The following is a 10,114-nucleotide window of genomic DNA, read 5'->3' as shown; positions in this document are numbered from 1 at the left end:
GCCTCAGCTTCACAGAAACACCATGGACATCTTCACAACAGGCAAAGCCACTGGGGGTGAGAGCGGAGCAGCTGCTGGGTGTCACTTGGCACAGACCGCCTCAGACATCCCCAACTCCCGTGGCTCACATCCACGCTGCAGAGGGATGCTGAGAGCACTACAAAGTTCTGCCCTGGAGGCAGTCTTGGAGTCTCATCTGCCTCTTCTCCTCTGCAGAGGAGACCTGGTGAGGAGAAACACAGCCCTTCACCACGAGCACCCCAGTGGCAGGGGCTGAAGGGATGAATGCCCCTGAAGAGACCCGATGGCTGATCAGTCCATTAGTCTCGTTCAATCTGACCCACTCAGAAATCCAGAAGAGATGGCTTCAGATCACTACAGCATCATCACAGGACAGAAAAGTTCAACAGCCTGACATCTCCCACTCGCAAGCAGCCAGTTGTCCCGGTGTCAGGAATGGGTGACTCGCTTTTCCTTTGTCAGTGGCTCAGCAAGAGCATCATCGTCTGGACGGTCGGTCACTTGCTTGGGTTTAAAGCAGGGTCGAAAGGGAGGGAGCGGGAGGGGGGGAGCAATCTGTTGTTGTTGTCGCTGCCGCCGCTGCTGCTGTTTGAGATCGTGGTTAAAGCATCCCCTGCCCGGCTGCCTCAGGGGACGCGGGCACGCTCGGCTCTCTCCCTCAGCAGCCTTCGCCGACAGCCGCTGGCATCCTGGCTTCGGAGACACCTCGGCTTCTCTCTGCCAGCCCTGCCATTCACTCTCCCGCTTCAGTCGGCGGCGCTGTCATCCGGGCAGCCGATCGCGGCTCTGCCTTCCCTTCGCGGGCAGCCCCGGCTCCGGGCCGGGCAGGAGCCGCCGCCGGCCCGCTAGGCAGCGCGGGGGGCTGCCCTGGGCCCCGGCATCCTTCCTTCCTTCCTCCCTCCACACACACACACAGACACGCTGCTGCCCCCCCTTCCGCCGGCAGCTGCAAGGCTTCCTCCGTGCCCGGCGCTGGGATGTGTTGTGCACAGTTTTCCTAACACGGCGGCACGCTAGCCATCTGCAAGATGAAGGCAGGCAGGGCTACGGCTGGCGGAGAGGATGCTGAGGAACGGGGAGGAGAAGGAGGGAGGGAGGGAGGTCGGGGAAAACCGAACCAAAACAAACCGGGGCGGAGGGGCGGAGGTGGGGGGTAGCCACACACCTCACACGGGGAGAGGAGAGCAGCCCCTAACTGTTGTCAACAGCTTTAGGGCTGCACCATTTCTCTGCCATATGGCCCGATCTCCTCGTCGGAGCTGAGGTTCTTTAGCTCAGCAGCTTCGTACGGATCGTATCCCCGGCATCGGTAGTTATATATTCAGACATATTTTTTTTTCTCCTTAAATTTTCACTCCCTTTCTCTTTAATGGGAATAACTCACCCATCTTGTAGAGATCAAGTGCAACAGAAGGCGAGCTGGAGTCCCCAAGCTTTAGAAATCTCATTTCACCGTTTTTAACCCAAATAATAGCAAATCCAATCTTCTGTACACCTGGGAATGTTTCCTTGTTCAAACACCGAGCCCTGCAGCCTTGGCCGAAGCCTACAGACCGAGCATACAGAGCGCTGAGCCAAAAGCCAGTGATGTCACCCATGCAACGTGAGACTCATTTCTTATTTCTCTATCCTCCTTAAAGATAAACTGCACCACTTCCCAGGCAGGAAATGTCGAAGCCTTACTCTCTTAAGAGGGGAAAATGTAAAACCTGGATTTAGCTGGATCCTGATCATTCTTGATCACAAGCCCTTACATTATGTCAACCAAATCCAAAACAAGCAGAGCCATTTCTCACTGCACCAAAAAATAAATCCCAACCTGCTACATAGTAGAGAGAACAAGCTTGAAAGAAATCCTGGATTCTAGACCTTCTGTGTGACCCACAGAGCTGAGGCCTCCAGACTCTGAAATGCAGTGCTTAAAAAAGAAATACACATGGTCATTTCCCTTGCACCAAAAAGGGCTGGGAGCTGGCCATCCTGACCTGTGAGTACCACAGCATCCTGCAGCTGACAGAGGAACCAAGTCAGCTCCAACCAATATTTGGCTCCCACTGACTCCACAGCATGAAAGGCAAAGAATGCAGCTGCTCCTACTGCACCAAGAAGTCCACAGCCCAATGCCTCCCCACAGATGCATGCTGCAAAAATCTACATCCATGCTGGATCCCACCAGCTTTTGGCCCCTGAACCCCAAGCTGTGTCATCGGAATTTAAAATAAACACAGCCTTTCTGGGGCTGGTGACAGCTCTTGGCCCCAGGAGGAGAGCCCTGGGATTTTGCTAACTTTTAACCCTAGCCACACAAATTATACTTGCTCCAGTGGGGAGAGCAGATGTGGCAACTCTTTGTGTATCAGAAATACATACCTGGATTGTCAGGTGGAATACAGCTGCATCAGTAAAAAATTAACCCATATGGCTGGATCATAATTTTTGGCACTAAACCAAATTGTATTATAGAAAAAATCAAAGTATCTCCCATTTTACCTGGCAAAACCAGGGTCCATATCAACTGGGATTTGCAGCTATGGAAGAACATATGTGTCATTAAACCATTTTTTGTGTGAAATGTACTGTATTCTCTAACCACCTCACAGGATTATGAAACTGGCAAAGTCAAGTCAGTCATCCAAACCATAAAGGTTATAATCACCTGCATCTACTAAACCAGATGTATTGCAAAATTTCAGTGTTGTGTTATGAACATTCACTGTATCTGCAAAGGTCTAGGCAAATTTAAGACTTTTCCTGAAAAAAGGGACTAGTTTAATTTTTTTTGCAGTAACTTCCCTTTGTTGTTAATAATAACAGCCAATATTTAAGGATCTCAGGTTTTTTTAAAAATAGTTCAGCACAGATGGATCCACTTCTATAACTGGATTTTCCAAGTAACTACATGTCAGTAGATAAAAAGAATTAGATGTTACAGGGGGCCTGGAGCAGCCATACTTGTTGTCTCTTCAAAGATTAAATTTAGAGTTTTGTGGCCAAAAAGCTGTTGGCTCCTATAAGATGACGAATATCGAGGTTGCTTGTATCACACCCACACAGAGATGAAAATGCACCTGAATTTCTTTGTCAATTTTTAGCATCAAGTCCCAAGCTGAAGGATGAGAACAGGGAACAGGCCTAATTTTACCAACCATATTTTTCAGCTGATTGTTGGTTTTTCTGTTCAAGCACAAAACCCTGCCTGCTATGTTTATTCTCTATTTATATTGAACTGGAAAACAAAATTGGTTTTTGTCTAAACATTCAGTTTAAACAGAACTGGAAGACTAGGACTAAGAGCAGAGTGGAAGAACCAGCTACTAGAACTGGTTTTTCTCATGGTGCTGGCCAAAGATATGTGAGAGGATGGGAAAATCATATAATGGAATCACACACAAGACATTTCCCTCTTGTTAAACAAGGATTACAGTCCAAAGAGTCAAGATTTGATTGGACCCAGGGAGGTCCAGGTGCCAGGTTTTCCAAGACAGCAAGACAGTTTGGGGCAGGAGGACTTTCGTACCTGAAGAAGCCAGATTTGTTCCCTCTTCTCATTCTTAAGCCTGGGTTTGAAAGCCAAAAATTGACATTCAGTTCCAGGTTTTATCTTTTTCTCTGAAAAGGCATTTTACTAGCAGTTTCTATGCTTTTTTTTTTTGCTTGCATTTGTAGCTTTATCAGATGCAGTCTACAAGTCACCTTAAACATATAACTATAAAAGAAATTGTTGGATTTTAGCTCCTCTTTAACTGTTAGAATTAAAGATTTTCTTCCCTTCATCATTATCCCTAATCTTTTTTCAGGAGGGAGAATATTGCTTGCTGCAGGCATCAGGAGCCTTCCCCATGTCTCTAACCAGGATCGTTACAGACAGCCCCTTCTCAGCACAAACAGATCATCATTAAATTTCCTTCCTCCCACCCCACCCCTGCTTCACCACGGGGAAAAAAACCAATCCTTGTCGATGAATGTAAGCTGGGAGAAAGACATTTAAAAATAAATAAATAAACCCCACAACCCCTCCACGCACACTTGGGCACACCACATGGAAACCGCTCCCTACAGGGAATTAAGGACATCTCCACACAGGGAGCTAATTCACGGCTCTTAAATGAATCAGGGGATGAAAACGCAGTTTCGGCGACGGAGTGAGAGCCGAGGCTTTGCTTTCTGCGGGTTCCGATTCCAGTGATGCGCGGGGAAAGGCAGAGAGCCCAGAGAAACGTGTGAAGGAGCGGGACGGCGAGCGCAGCCCGGTGAGTGCCCCCGGGGCGATCCCTGTGCCCAGCCCTGTGTGCGGGAGCTCCCTGCGGACAGAGCCCTGCAGCCAGGGCCGCCCGGCTCCCTCCATCCGCCCCGAGAGCTCCAGACGCAAAAGCAAAGCCAGCGCCTCTATAAGGCGCACAGAGGTGGGAGCTGGGAAGGGGAAGGGCAGAGTAAATGGACTGAGTAAATACACAACCGATTGTAATTTGCTTTTCTTCGTCCGTTTTGTTTTGGTTTGGTTTTTTGGGGGTCTTTTCTACATCAAAATGACCTCCACCATATTTTTTTTCCTTCGTCTTTTTTTTTTTTTTTTTTCCGTTTAAAGAAAAAGAATTCAGTGCCATCTAGTGGGGGAGGGGATCGAGCAAGCCAAGGTGCTGCCCATTCCCGAGGATCTATACTTCTAATTCAGTTATTCAACAGGGAGAGATGACCCTCAATATTTCCTTGCTCTCCCTGTGATCTTCAGCTGCCCAGAGGTGATGTTTAATTTTCATGGGCTCCAGCCTTCACTCTTTGTAAAGAATCACCTACTGAAGCCAAAAGAACTCGCCCTAGTGTTGTATTACCTGAAGCAGTACTGGCTCTAGAGGCAGGCTGCTGCCCTAATTACAGGATTTCAAACACAAGACAGCAATCAAACCAAACACAGATATAACAAATTATGTCTACTAATATTTTTTATCATTCCAGTGCACCTTGAAGACTGGTCTCTGGGAATCCTCAGCATGTCAGCCCTTCTAATAACACAGCCATAAAAGATGCTACCATAAAAACATCTGATGAGAACTCCCACAATCACTTGACCCATCATTCAAACAGATCTGGGGTGTTTAGGTGACTCAGAACCAAACAGAGGCTCTGTAAAGGAAGATCTGAACCACAAAACACCATATAAAATTTGTAATCCAAACCCCAGACATTAACCAGTTGTCAATGTCTCTTCTATTTTTATTTTAATAGAAAAAGAGTTTTTCAAAGGGCAGCATCAGCCAGCTGCATAAACAGAGGCTACACACACACACAGAGAACAGGCACACAGCTGTCTACACACTCATGTAGCTGTGCACACACTGATATCTTGCTGCACACAACAGCACCTTGCTGGATGTCCTCTGTCCTCCTCACTGGCAACTCCCCGAAGACATTAGTTTTGCTCTCCCCCCCCCCAAAAAAAAAAATTAAAAAAATAGCATTTCGATAGCAAAGTTAAGCAAGTTAATGAAAGCCAGATTTAAAATCACCCAATCACCCATAGAGCATTAATTTGCCCAGCATACAAACACACTATGATACAATCTTTAATAACACAATTTTTGTTTCCATGGGCCTCCCATTTTTTACAGTGCAAAGGAGAAATGTTGCTCACTTAATGAACACTATTCAAATTTTCTCCTATCCTTATCATCCAATGTGTGGTGCATGTACTATTTATTGCAGAGCATCCAGATCTTGCATTGCATACAGAATGATTAATTTCCTCATGGGCTTTTCTATAGTCGTGCTCTAATTGTAGTGTTGGAGGGCTGGGGGGGTTTTTTACAAACATCAAGGAACTTATCTTCACAGCTCCCTGCTGAGGGACAGAGATAAAAGGCAGTATTTTCAAAAATGTCAGTGTATTTTGGGTACTCTATTAAAGGAGCTTCGAACCTAAATTTCCAGAGTACTTAGCACCTTCCTTCCTCAGAGAACAGCTCACAGCCCCTTTTGCTCCAGGCACAGTGGACAGTATTTCCACAAATCAGTCATGGGTGACTGAAAGTGGACACAAAGAAAATGGGGACCACATGGACACAAGTGGGGAAGAAAGTAATTTTTTTGAGTCACCAAGTTTCATAACAGCACATTTCACAAAGGGTGAAATAAAATCCAATTTTCAACATCAATTCAAATGCCCGTAACCATGATTTTTCCTGCCTGTCCTCATCTGCTAGGCTCACCACTCAGCCTCCAAACTGTCATGGACATGTTTTATGAAAAATCCTTTCCTTAGGATTTTTTCTCCTGAGAATCTAGAGGCCTCAGGAACAAAATGTAAACATTGATTATCTGCTGCTGTGGAATGCAGCAGGTGCATCTGTGATTGGTCTCATGTGGCTGTAATTAATGGCCAATCACAGTCAGCTGGCTCAGACTCTGTCCGAGCCACAAGCCTTCATTATCACTCTTTCTTTTTCTATTCTTAGCTAGCCTTCTGATGAAGTCTTTCTTCTCTTCTTTTAGTATAGTTTTAATATAATACATATCACAAAATAATAAATCAAGCCTTCTGAAACATGGAGTCAGACCCTCATCTCTTCCCTCATCCTAAGACCCTTGTGAACACAGTCACAGTCCACCAAACAGCCACCATCTCAGGACTGCAGAGTCCTAGTTCATCTGACACCTACCACGAATGAAAACAGAATCTGGGCAGAAAGCAGGATGGGATCAAGGATTTTACCTCGTGACCACAAGTCACAAGTGAACAGCAGCCCACAGGCAATATTTATTCTGGTTTTTCCTTAGAGTCTTCATTTACTGACCTGAGGCTGTGATGAACAGGGGAAGCACACAGGAGCTAAGGCAGAATTGATCAGAGGTCAGGAGCTGAATGAAATGCACCATCAAAAGAACATATTTGGTCTTGGAGGAAGCAAAATGAATTGGTGGGCAGAAGACAAGAGGACAGGCAGGTGAGAAGTCCTATATCATATTTTTCAATAAAGCAGAGGGAATGGCCAACACTAAATGGTCTCACACAGAGACCAGTAAAAAATAGTGCACAGATAGAAAGAACCACAGTATAATGTTGCTTTGCCAAAGACAAAACAAAAGGCTGTTGGCTTTCCACTAGAATTGCTTTCTCCTGTTAAAACTTACTCTTCACTATTTAGCTGTCATCTGTCAAACCCACATCACTGTTAACAACCTAAGGCTGCACTGTGGACATGGCTATGTATGATAATCACTGCTCCTCACGAGAACAGCTCCAGGAATGTTTTTAAGCTCAGGCAAAACAAGGATGAACTATTTTAAACAAAACTTTTCCTTGGACTGCCCAGTGAGGACATCATGCTTGGGAAATGTCAGCCCAAGCAGCTGGAGTTTAGCAGAGCTATGAGGCACTGAAAACAAGGCCAGCTAGGCAAACTCAGCCTGCTGAAAACATTATCCCTGAACCTCTGCACTGCCTCCACACAGTGGTGTATCCACAGGCACTGTGCTAAACTGCAGAAGGACTTGGGACATACTACTTCACCTCTGAAGGCATTGCCAGCAGCTTTAGCATTTTCAGCCAGTGTTGTCATCTTATTGCAAAAGTCCCATACCTTCTCAGTGATTTCTCACAGGTAGCTACTCACAGCACTGACTCCTTCTTCTTCACAGCACAGCCAACAAGCTCCAACTCCTTTCTTGTCTAGCTAACCCACTCTTTTATAGCACTCACCCTCATTGGACACAGCTGTGCCTTGTTAAGGGCAGGCCTGTCCCTAATCTTTGGTAATTAGTACAGCTGCAACTCCTCAGGGGTGAGATTACCTTCTGCACTATCTTTATTTTTTTACATTCTATTCCCCCACAAGCCACGTGGTAGGACCTCAGTTCTCAGGGTTTCTGTGGTCAAGGTGACCCCAAGGTGTTAGAAAGTCTCTTTTTCCCAGCCCTGACATCAAAGAAGGAGTCAGGATTCCTCATCTGTGGTTTTCAAGGTTGTTTATCCCCTGTTATCTATAACATTCTTTTCCTGACCTGCTGAGATCTGTCTAGCAATCAGTCTGAGGCACTCTGACCACCCCAGAGGTGGTGTGATCTTTTTATACTAAAAACTACGTGTACTTTATTTACAATAATTTTCAAATACCTATCACCTATATTAGACAGTGTGTTTCTACTCTAAACCAATCCAAAAGTCCCACCATCACACAGAAGATGAAGGCTAAGAAGAAGAAATAAGAAGGACAAGGCATGCCCAAATCCCTCCATGTTAGTCTTCTGAACCCCCATTCTAAAAACCCCAAAATTCTACTTTTCTACCTTGTGACAAACTAACCATCATTCTACTTAAACTCTCATGGCTTGTAAATCTTCACATAGAGTTAGTAATTTTCTCCATGGGTTAAAATCAAAGGCACAGATGTATTTGGCTTTGTGCCAAGGTCTCTGAGCTCCTTGCCAGGGGCTCGAGCCCTCCAGGGCAGTCATAGGGATGTCCTGGGTTCTGACACTAAATGTAGCTCATGCCATGTTTGACATGTTGAGTTCTAAAGTCAAATACTCAGGAAAGCCATTCAGGTCTCTTGAGTCCTGGGTAAACACTCAAGTGCTTCCAATAACAGAGGAGAAACGAGAAAGGTTTAAAGAAAAGGAAAAGGCCTAAGCTGCAAAGTTTAAGCCTCTGTAGAAAGAGAAAGCTCTGCTGGGAGACAACTCAGCTAAAGCATAAGGGCAATATTTAGCATTCAAGGCTCTTTCAAATTCATCTCTCTACAAGAGAAAACAGAACTTAGCCCCCCCAGGTTTCACAAGCAGAGATTCAGCTTCAGTTTGCTGCAGTCTGTGACCACAGCAGCCACGCTGTGTCCTGCTTACTGCCTTGCCAGCTTGGCAGCCAACATCTCCATATTCTACAGCTCCTTCTCCTCTGAGCTGGACAGGCTTCCTCACCAACAGACCTGTTTCCCCAAAAGCCTTGCTATGAGGACTGCTGCTTCCTTCAAGCCCATCTCTGCTTCCCCCTGTTTCCCTTTTGGATACATCAAGCTCAGGCTCCCACCCAAAATCCTGCTGCAGGAAAATCCCCTTGCCTGCTGCAGTGAGCAGGTGACACTGCTCTGAAAGCAGGAGCTGTACAGCAAGGTCACTTGCTGCCCAAAGCCAGCTATGAAAGCAAGATGGTTCTCAACATCACCACCATTGGGCTCAGCTGAAAACAGGAGATATCACTTCATTAAAATTCATAGACCTTGTGACTCTCATAGAAATAGCAAGAAGAATCCAGGATGGCAGAGATGAATATTAGGGCCAAAGAGTACTGACTGAGAGCAAAAGCTCAGACCTCTCTCTGCCAAAAATAAGCATATTTGGGAAGAAGTGCTTTTATTCTTAAAGTTACATCTAACACATTGATCTTCAATATATTAAAGTCTGACTAATTCTGTTTTTTCTGTACTGCATCAATTTGTAGTTCATCTAGGTAGCCTAATGTAAAGGTGCATCTGCAGTACTGTTAGTTTGCTTGACCTGGCAAGCCACACTGTGCAACCTTCCCTAAACTTCTGACAGATTTCAGAATACGTTGTTCATTCCCAGAGAGATTTTTGGACGTGGTTTCTACCAGCAGTGTTTTGTGAGCTAATGCAGTGAAAGACAGTGCCACAGCCTTTGTAGATGGACAATGTGGTGTTTCATAGTGAGTGTATCATACCTGTGATTTGCTCTCAGATATCAATTAAATTCTTTGCTTCTTTTAGTCACAAAAGAAGAACAATGATTAATTAAAAATCAGAATTCATAGATCATAAGAAGACATCACAGAAGCAACTGGAGAAAAAAACAGTAAGCAAAACAAAAACCAGCACCTGCCTGGAAAAGTTATATTCTCTAAAAGCACTCCTTCATTTTGGAACAAAACTCAGAAGCAAGACTTCAGTCTTCATCTCTTCTATTAGACTTTGAAGTCTCAGCAGAGTAGTTTCATTTAAATAATTTTTAAAGGTATATAAAAGTACGTTGTGTGTTGCTGCAAAAGCAGCTGACATCTAGGATGATAAACTCTCTATTTAGACACAAGCATGCTGCCATCTTCAACAGTTTTGCATTTACCTCTCTTCATTTATTATCACCGAGT

This window comes from Ammospiza nelsoni, chromosome 5 (genome assembly GCF_027579445.1).
Source record: "Ammospiza nelsoni isolate bAmmNel1 chromosome 5, bAmmNel1.pri, whole genome shotgun sequence".
Classification (NCBI taxonomy): Eukaryota; Metazoa; Chordata; class Aves; order Passeriformes; family Passerellidae; genus Ammospiza; species Ammospiza nelsoni.
Note: the sequence above shows the minus strand (reverse complement) of the source record.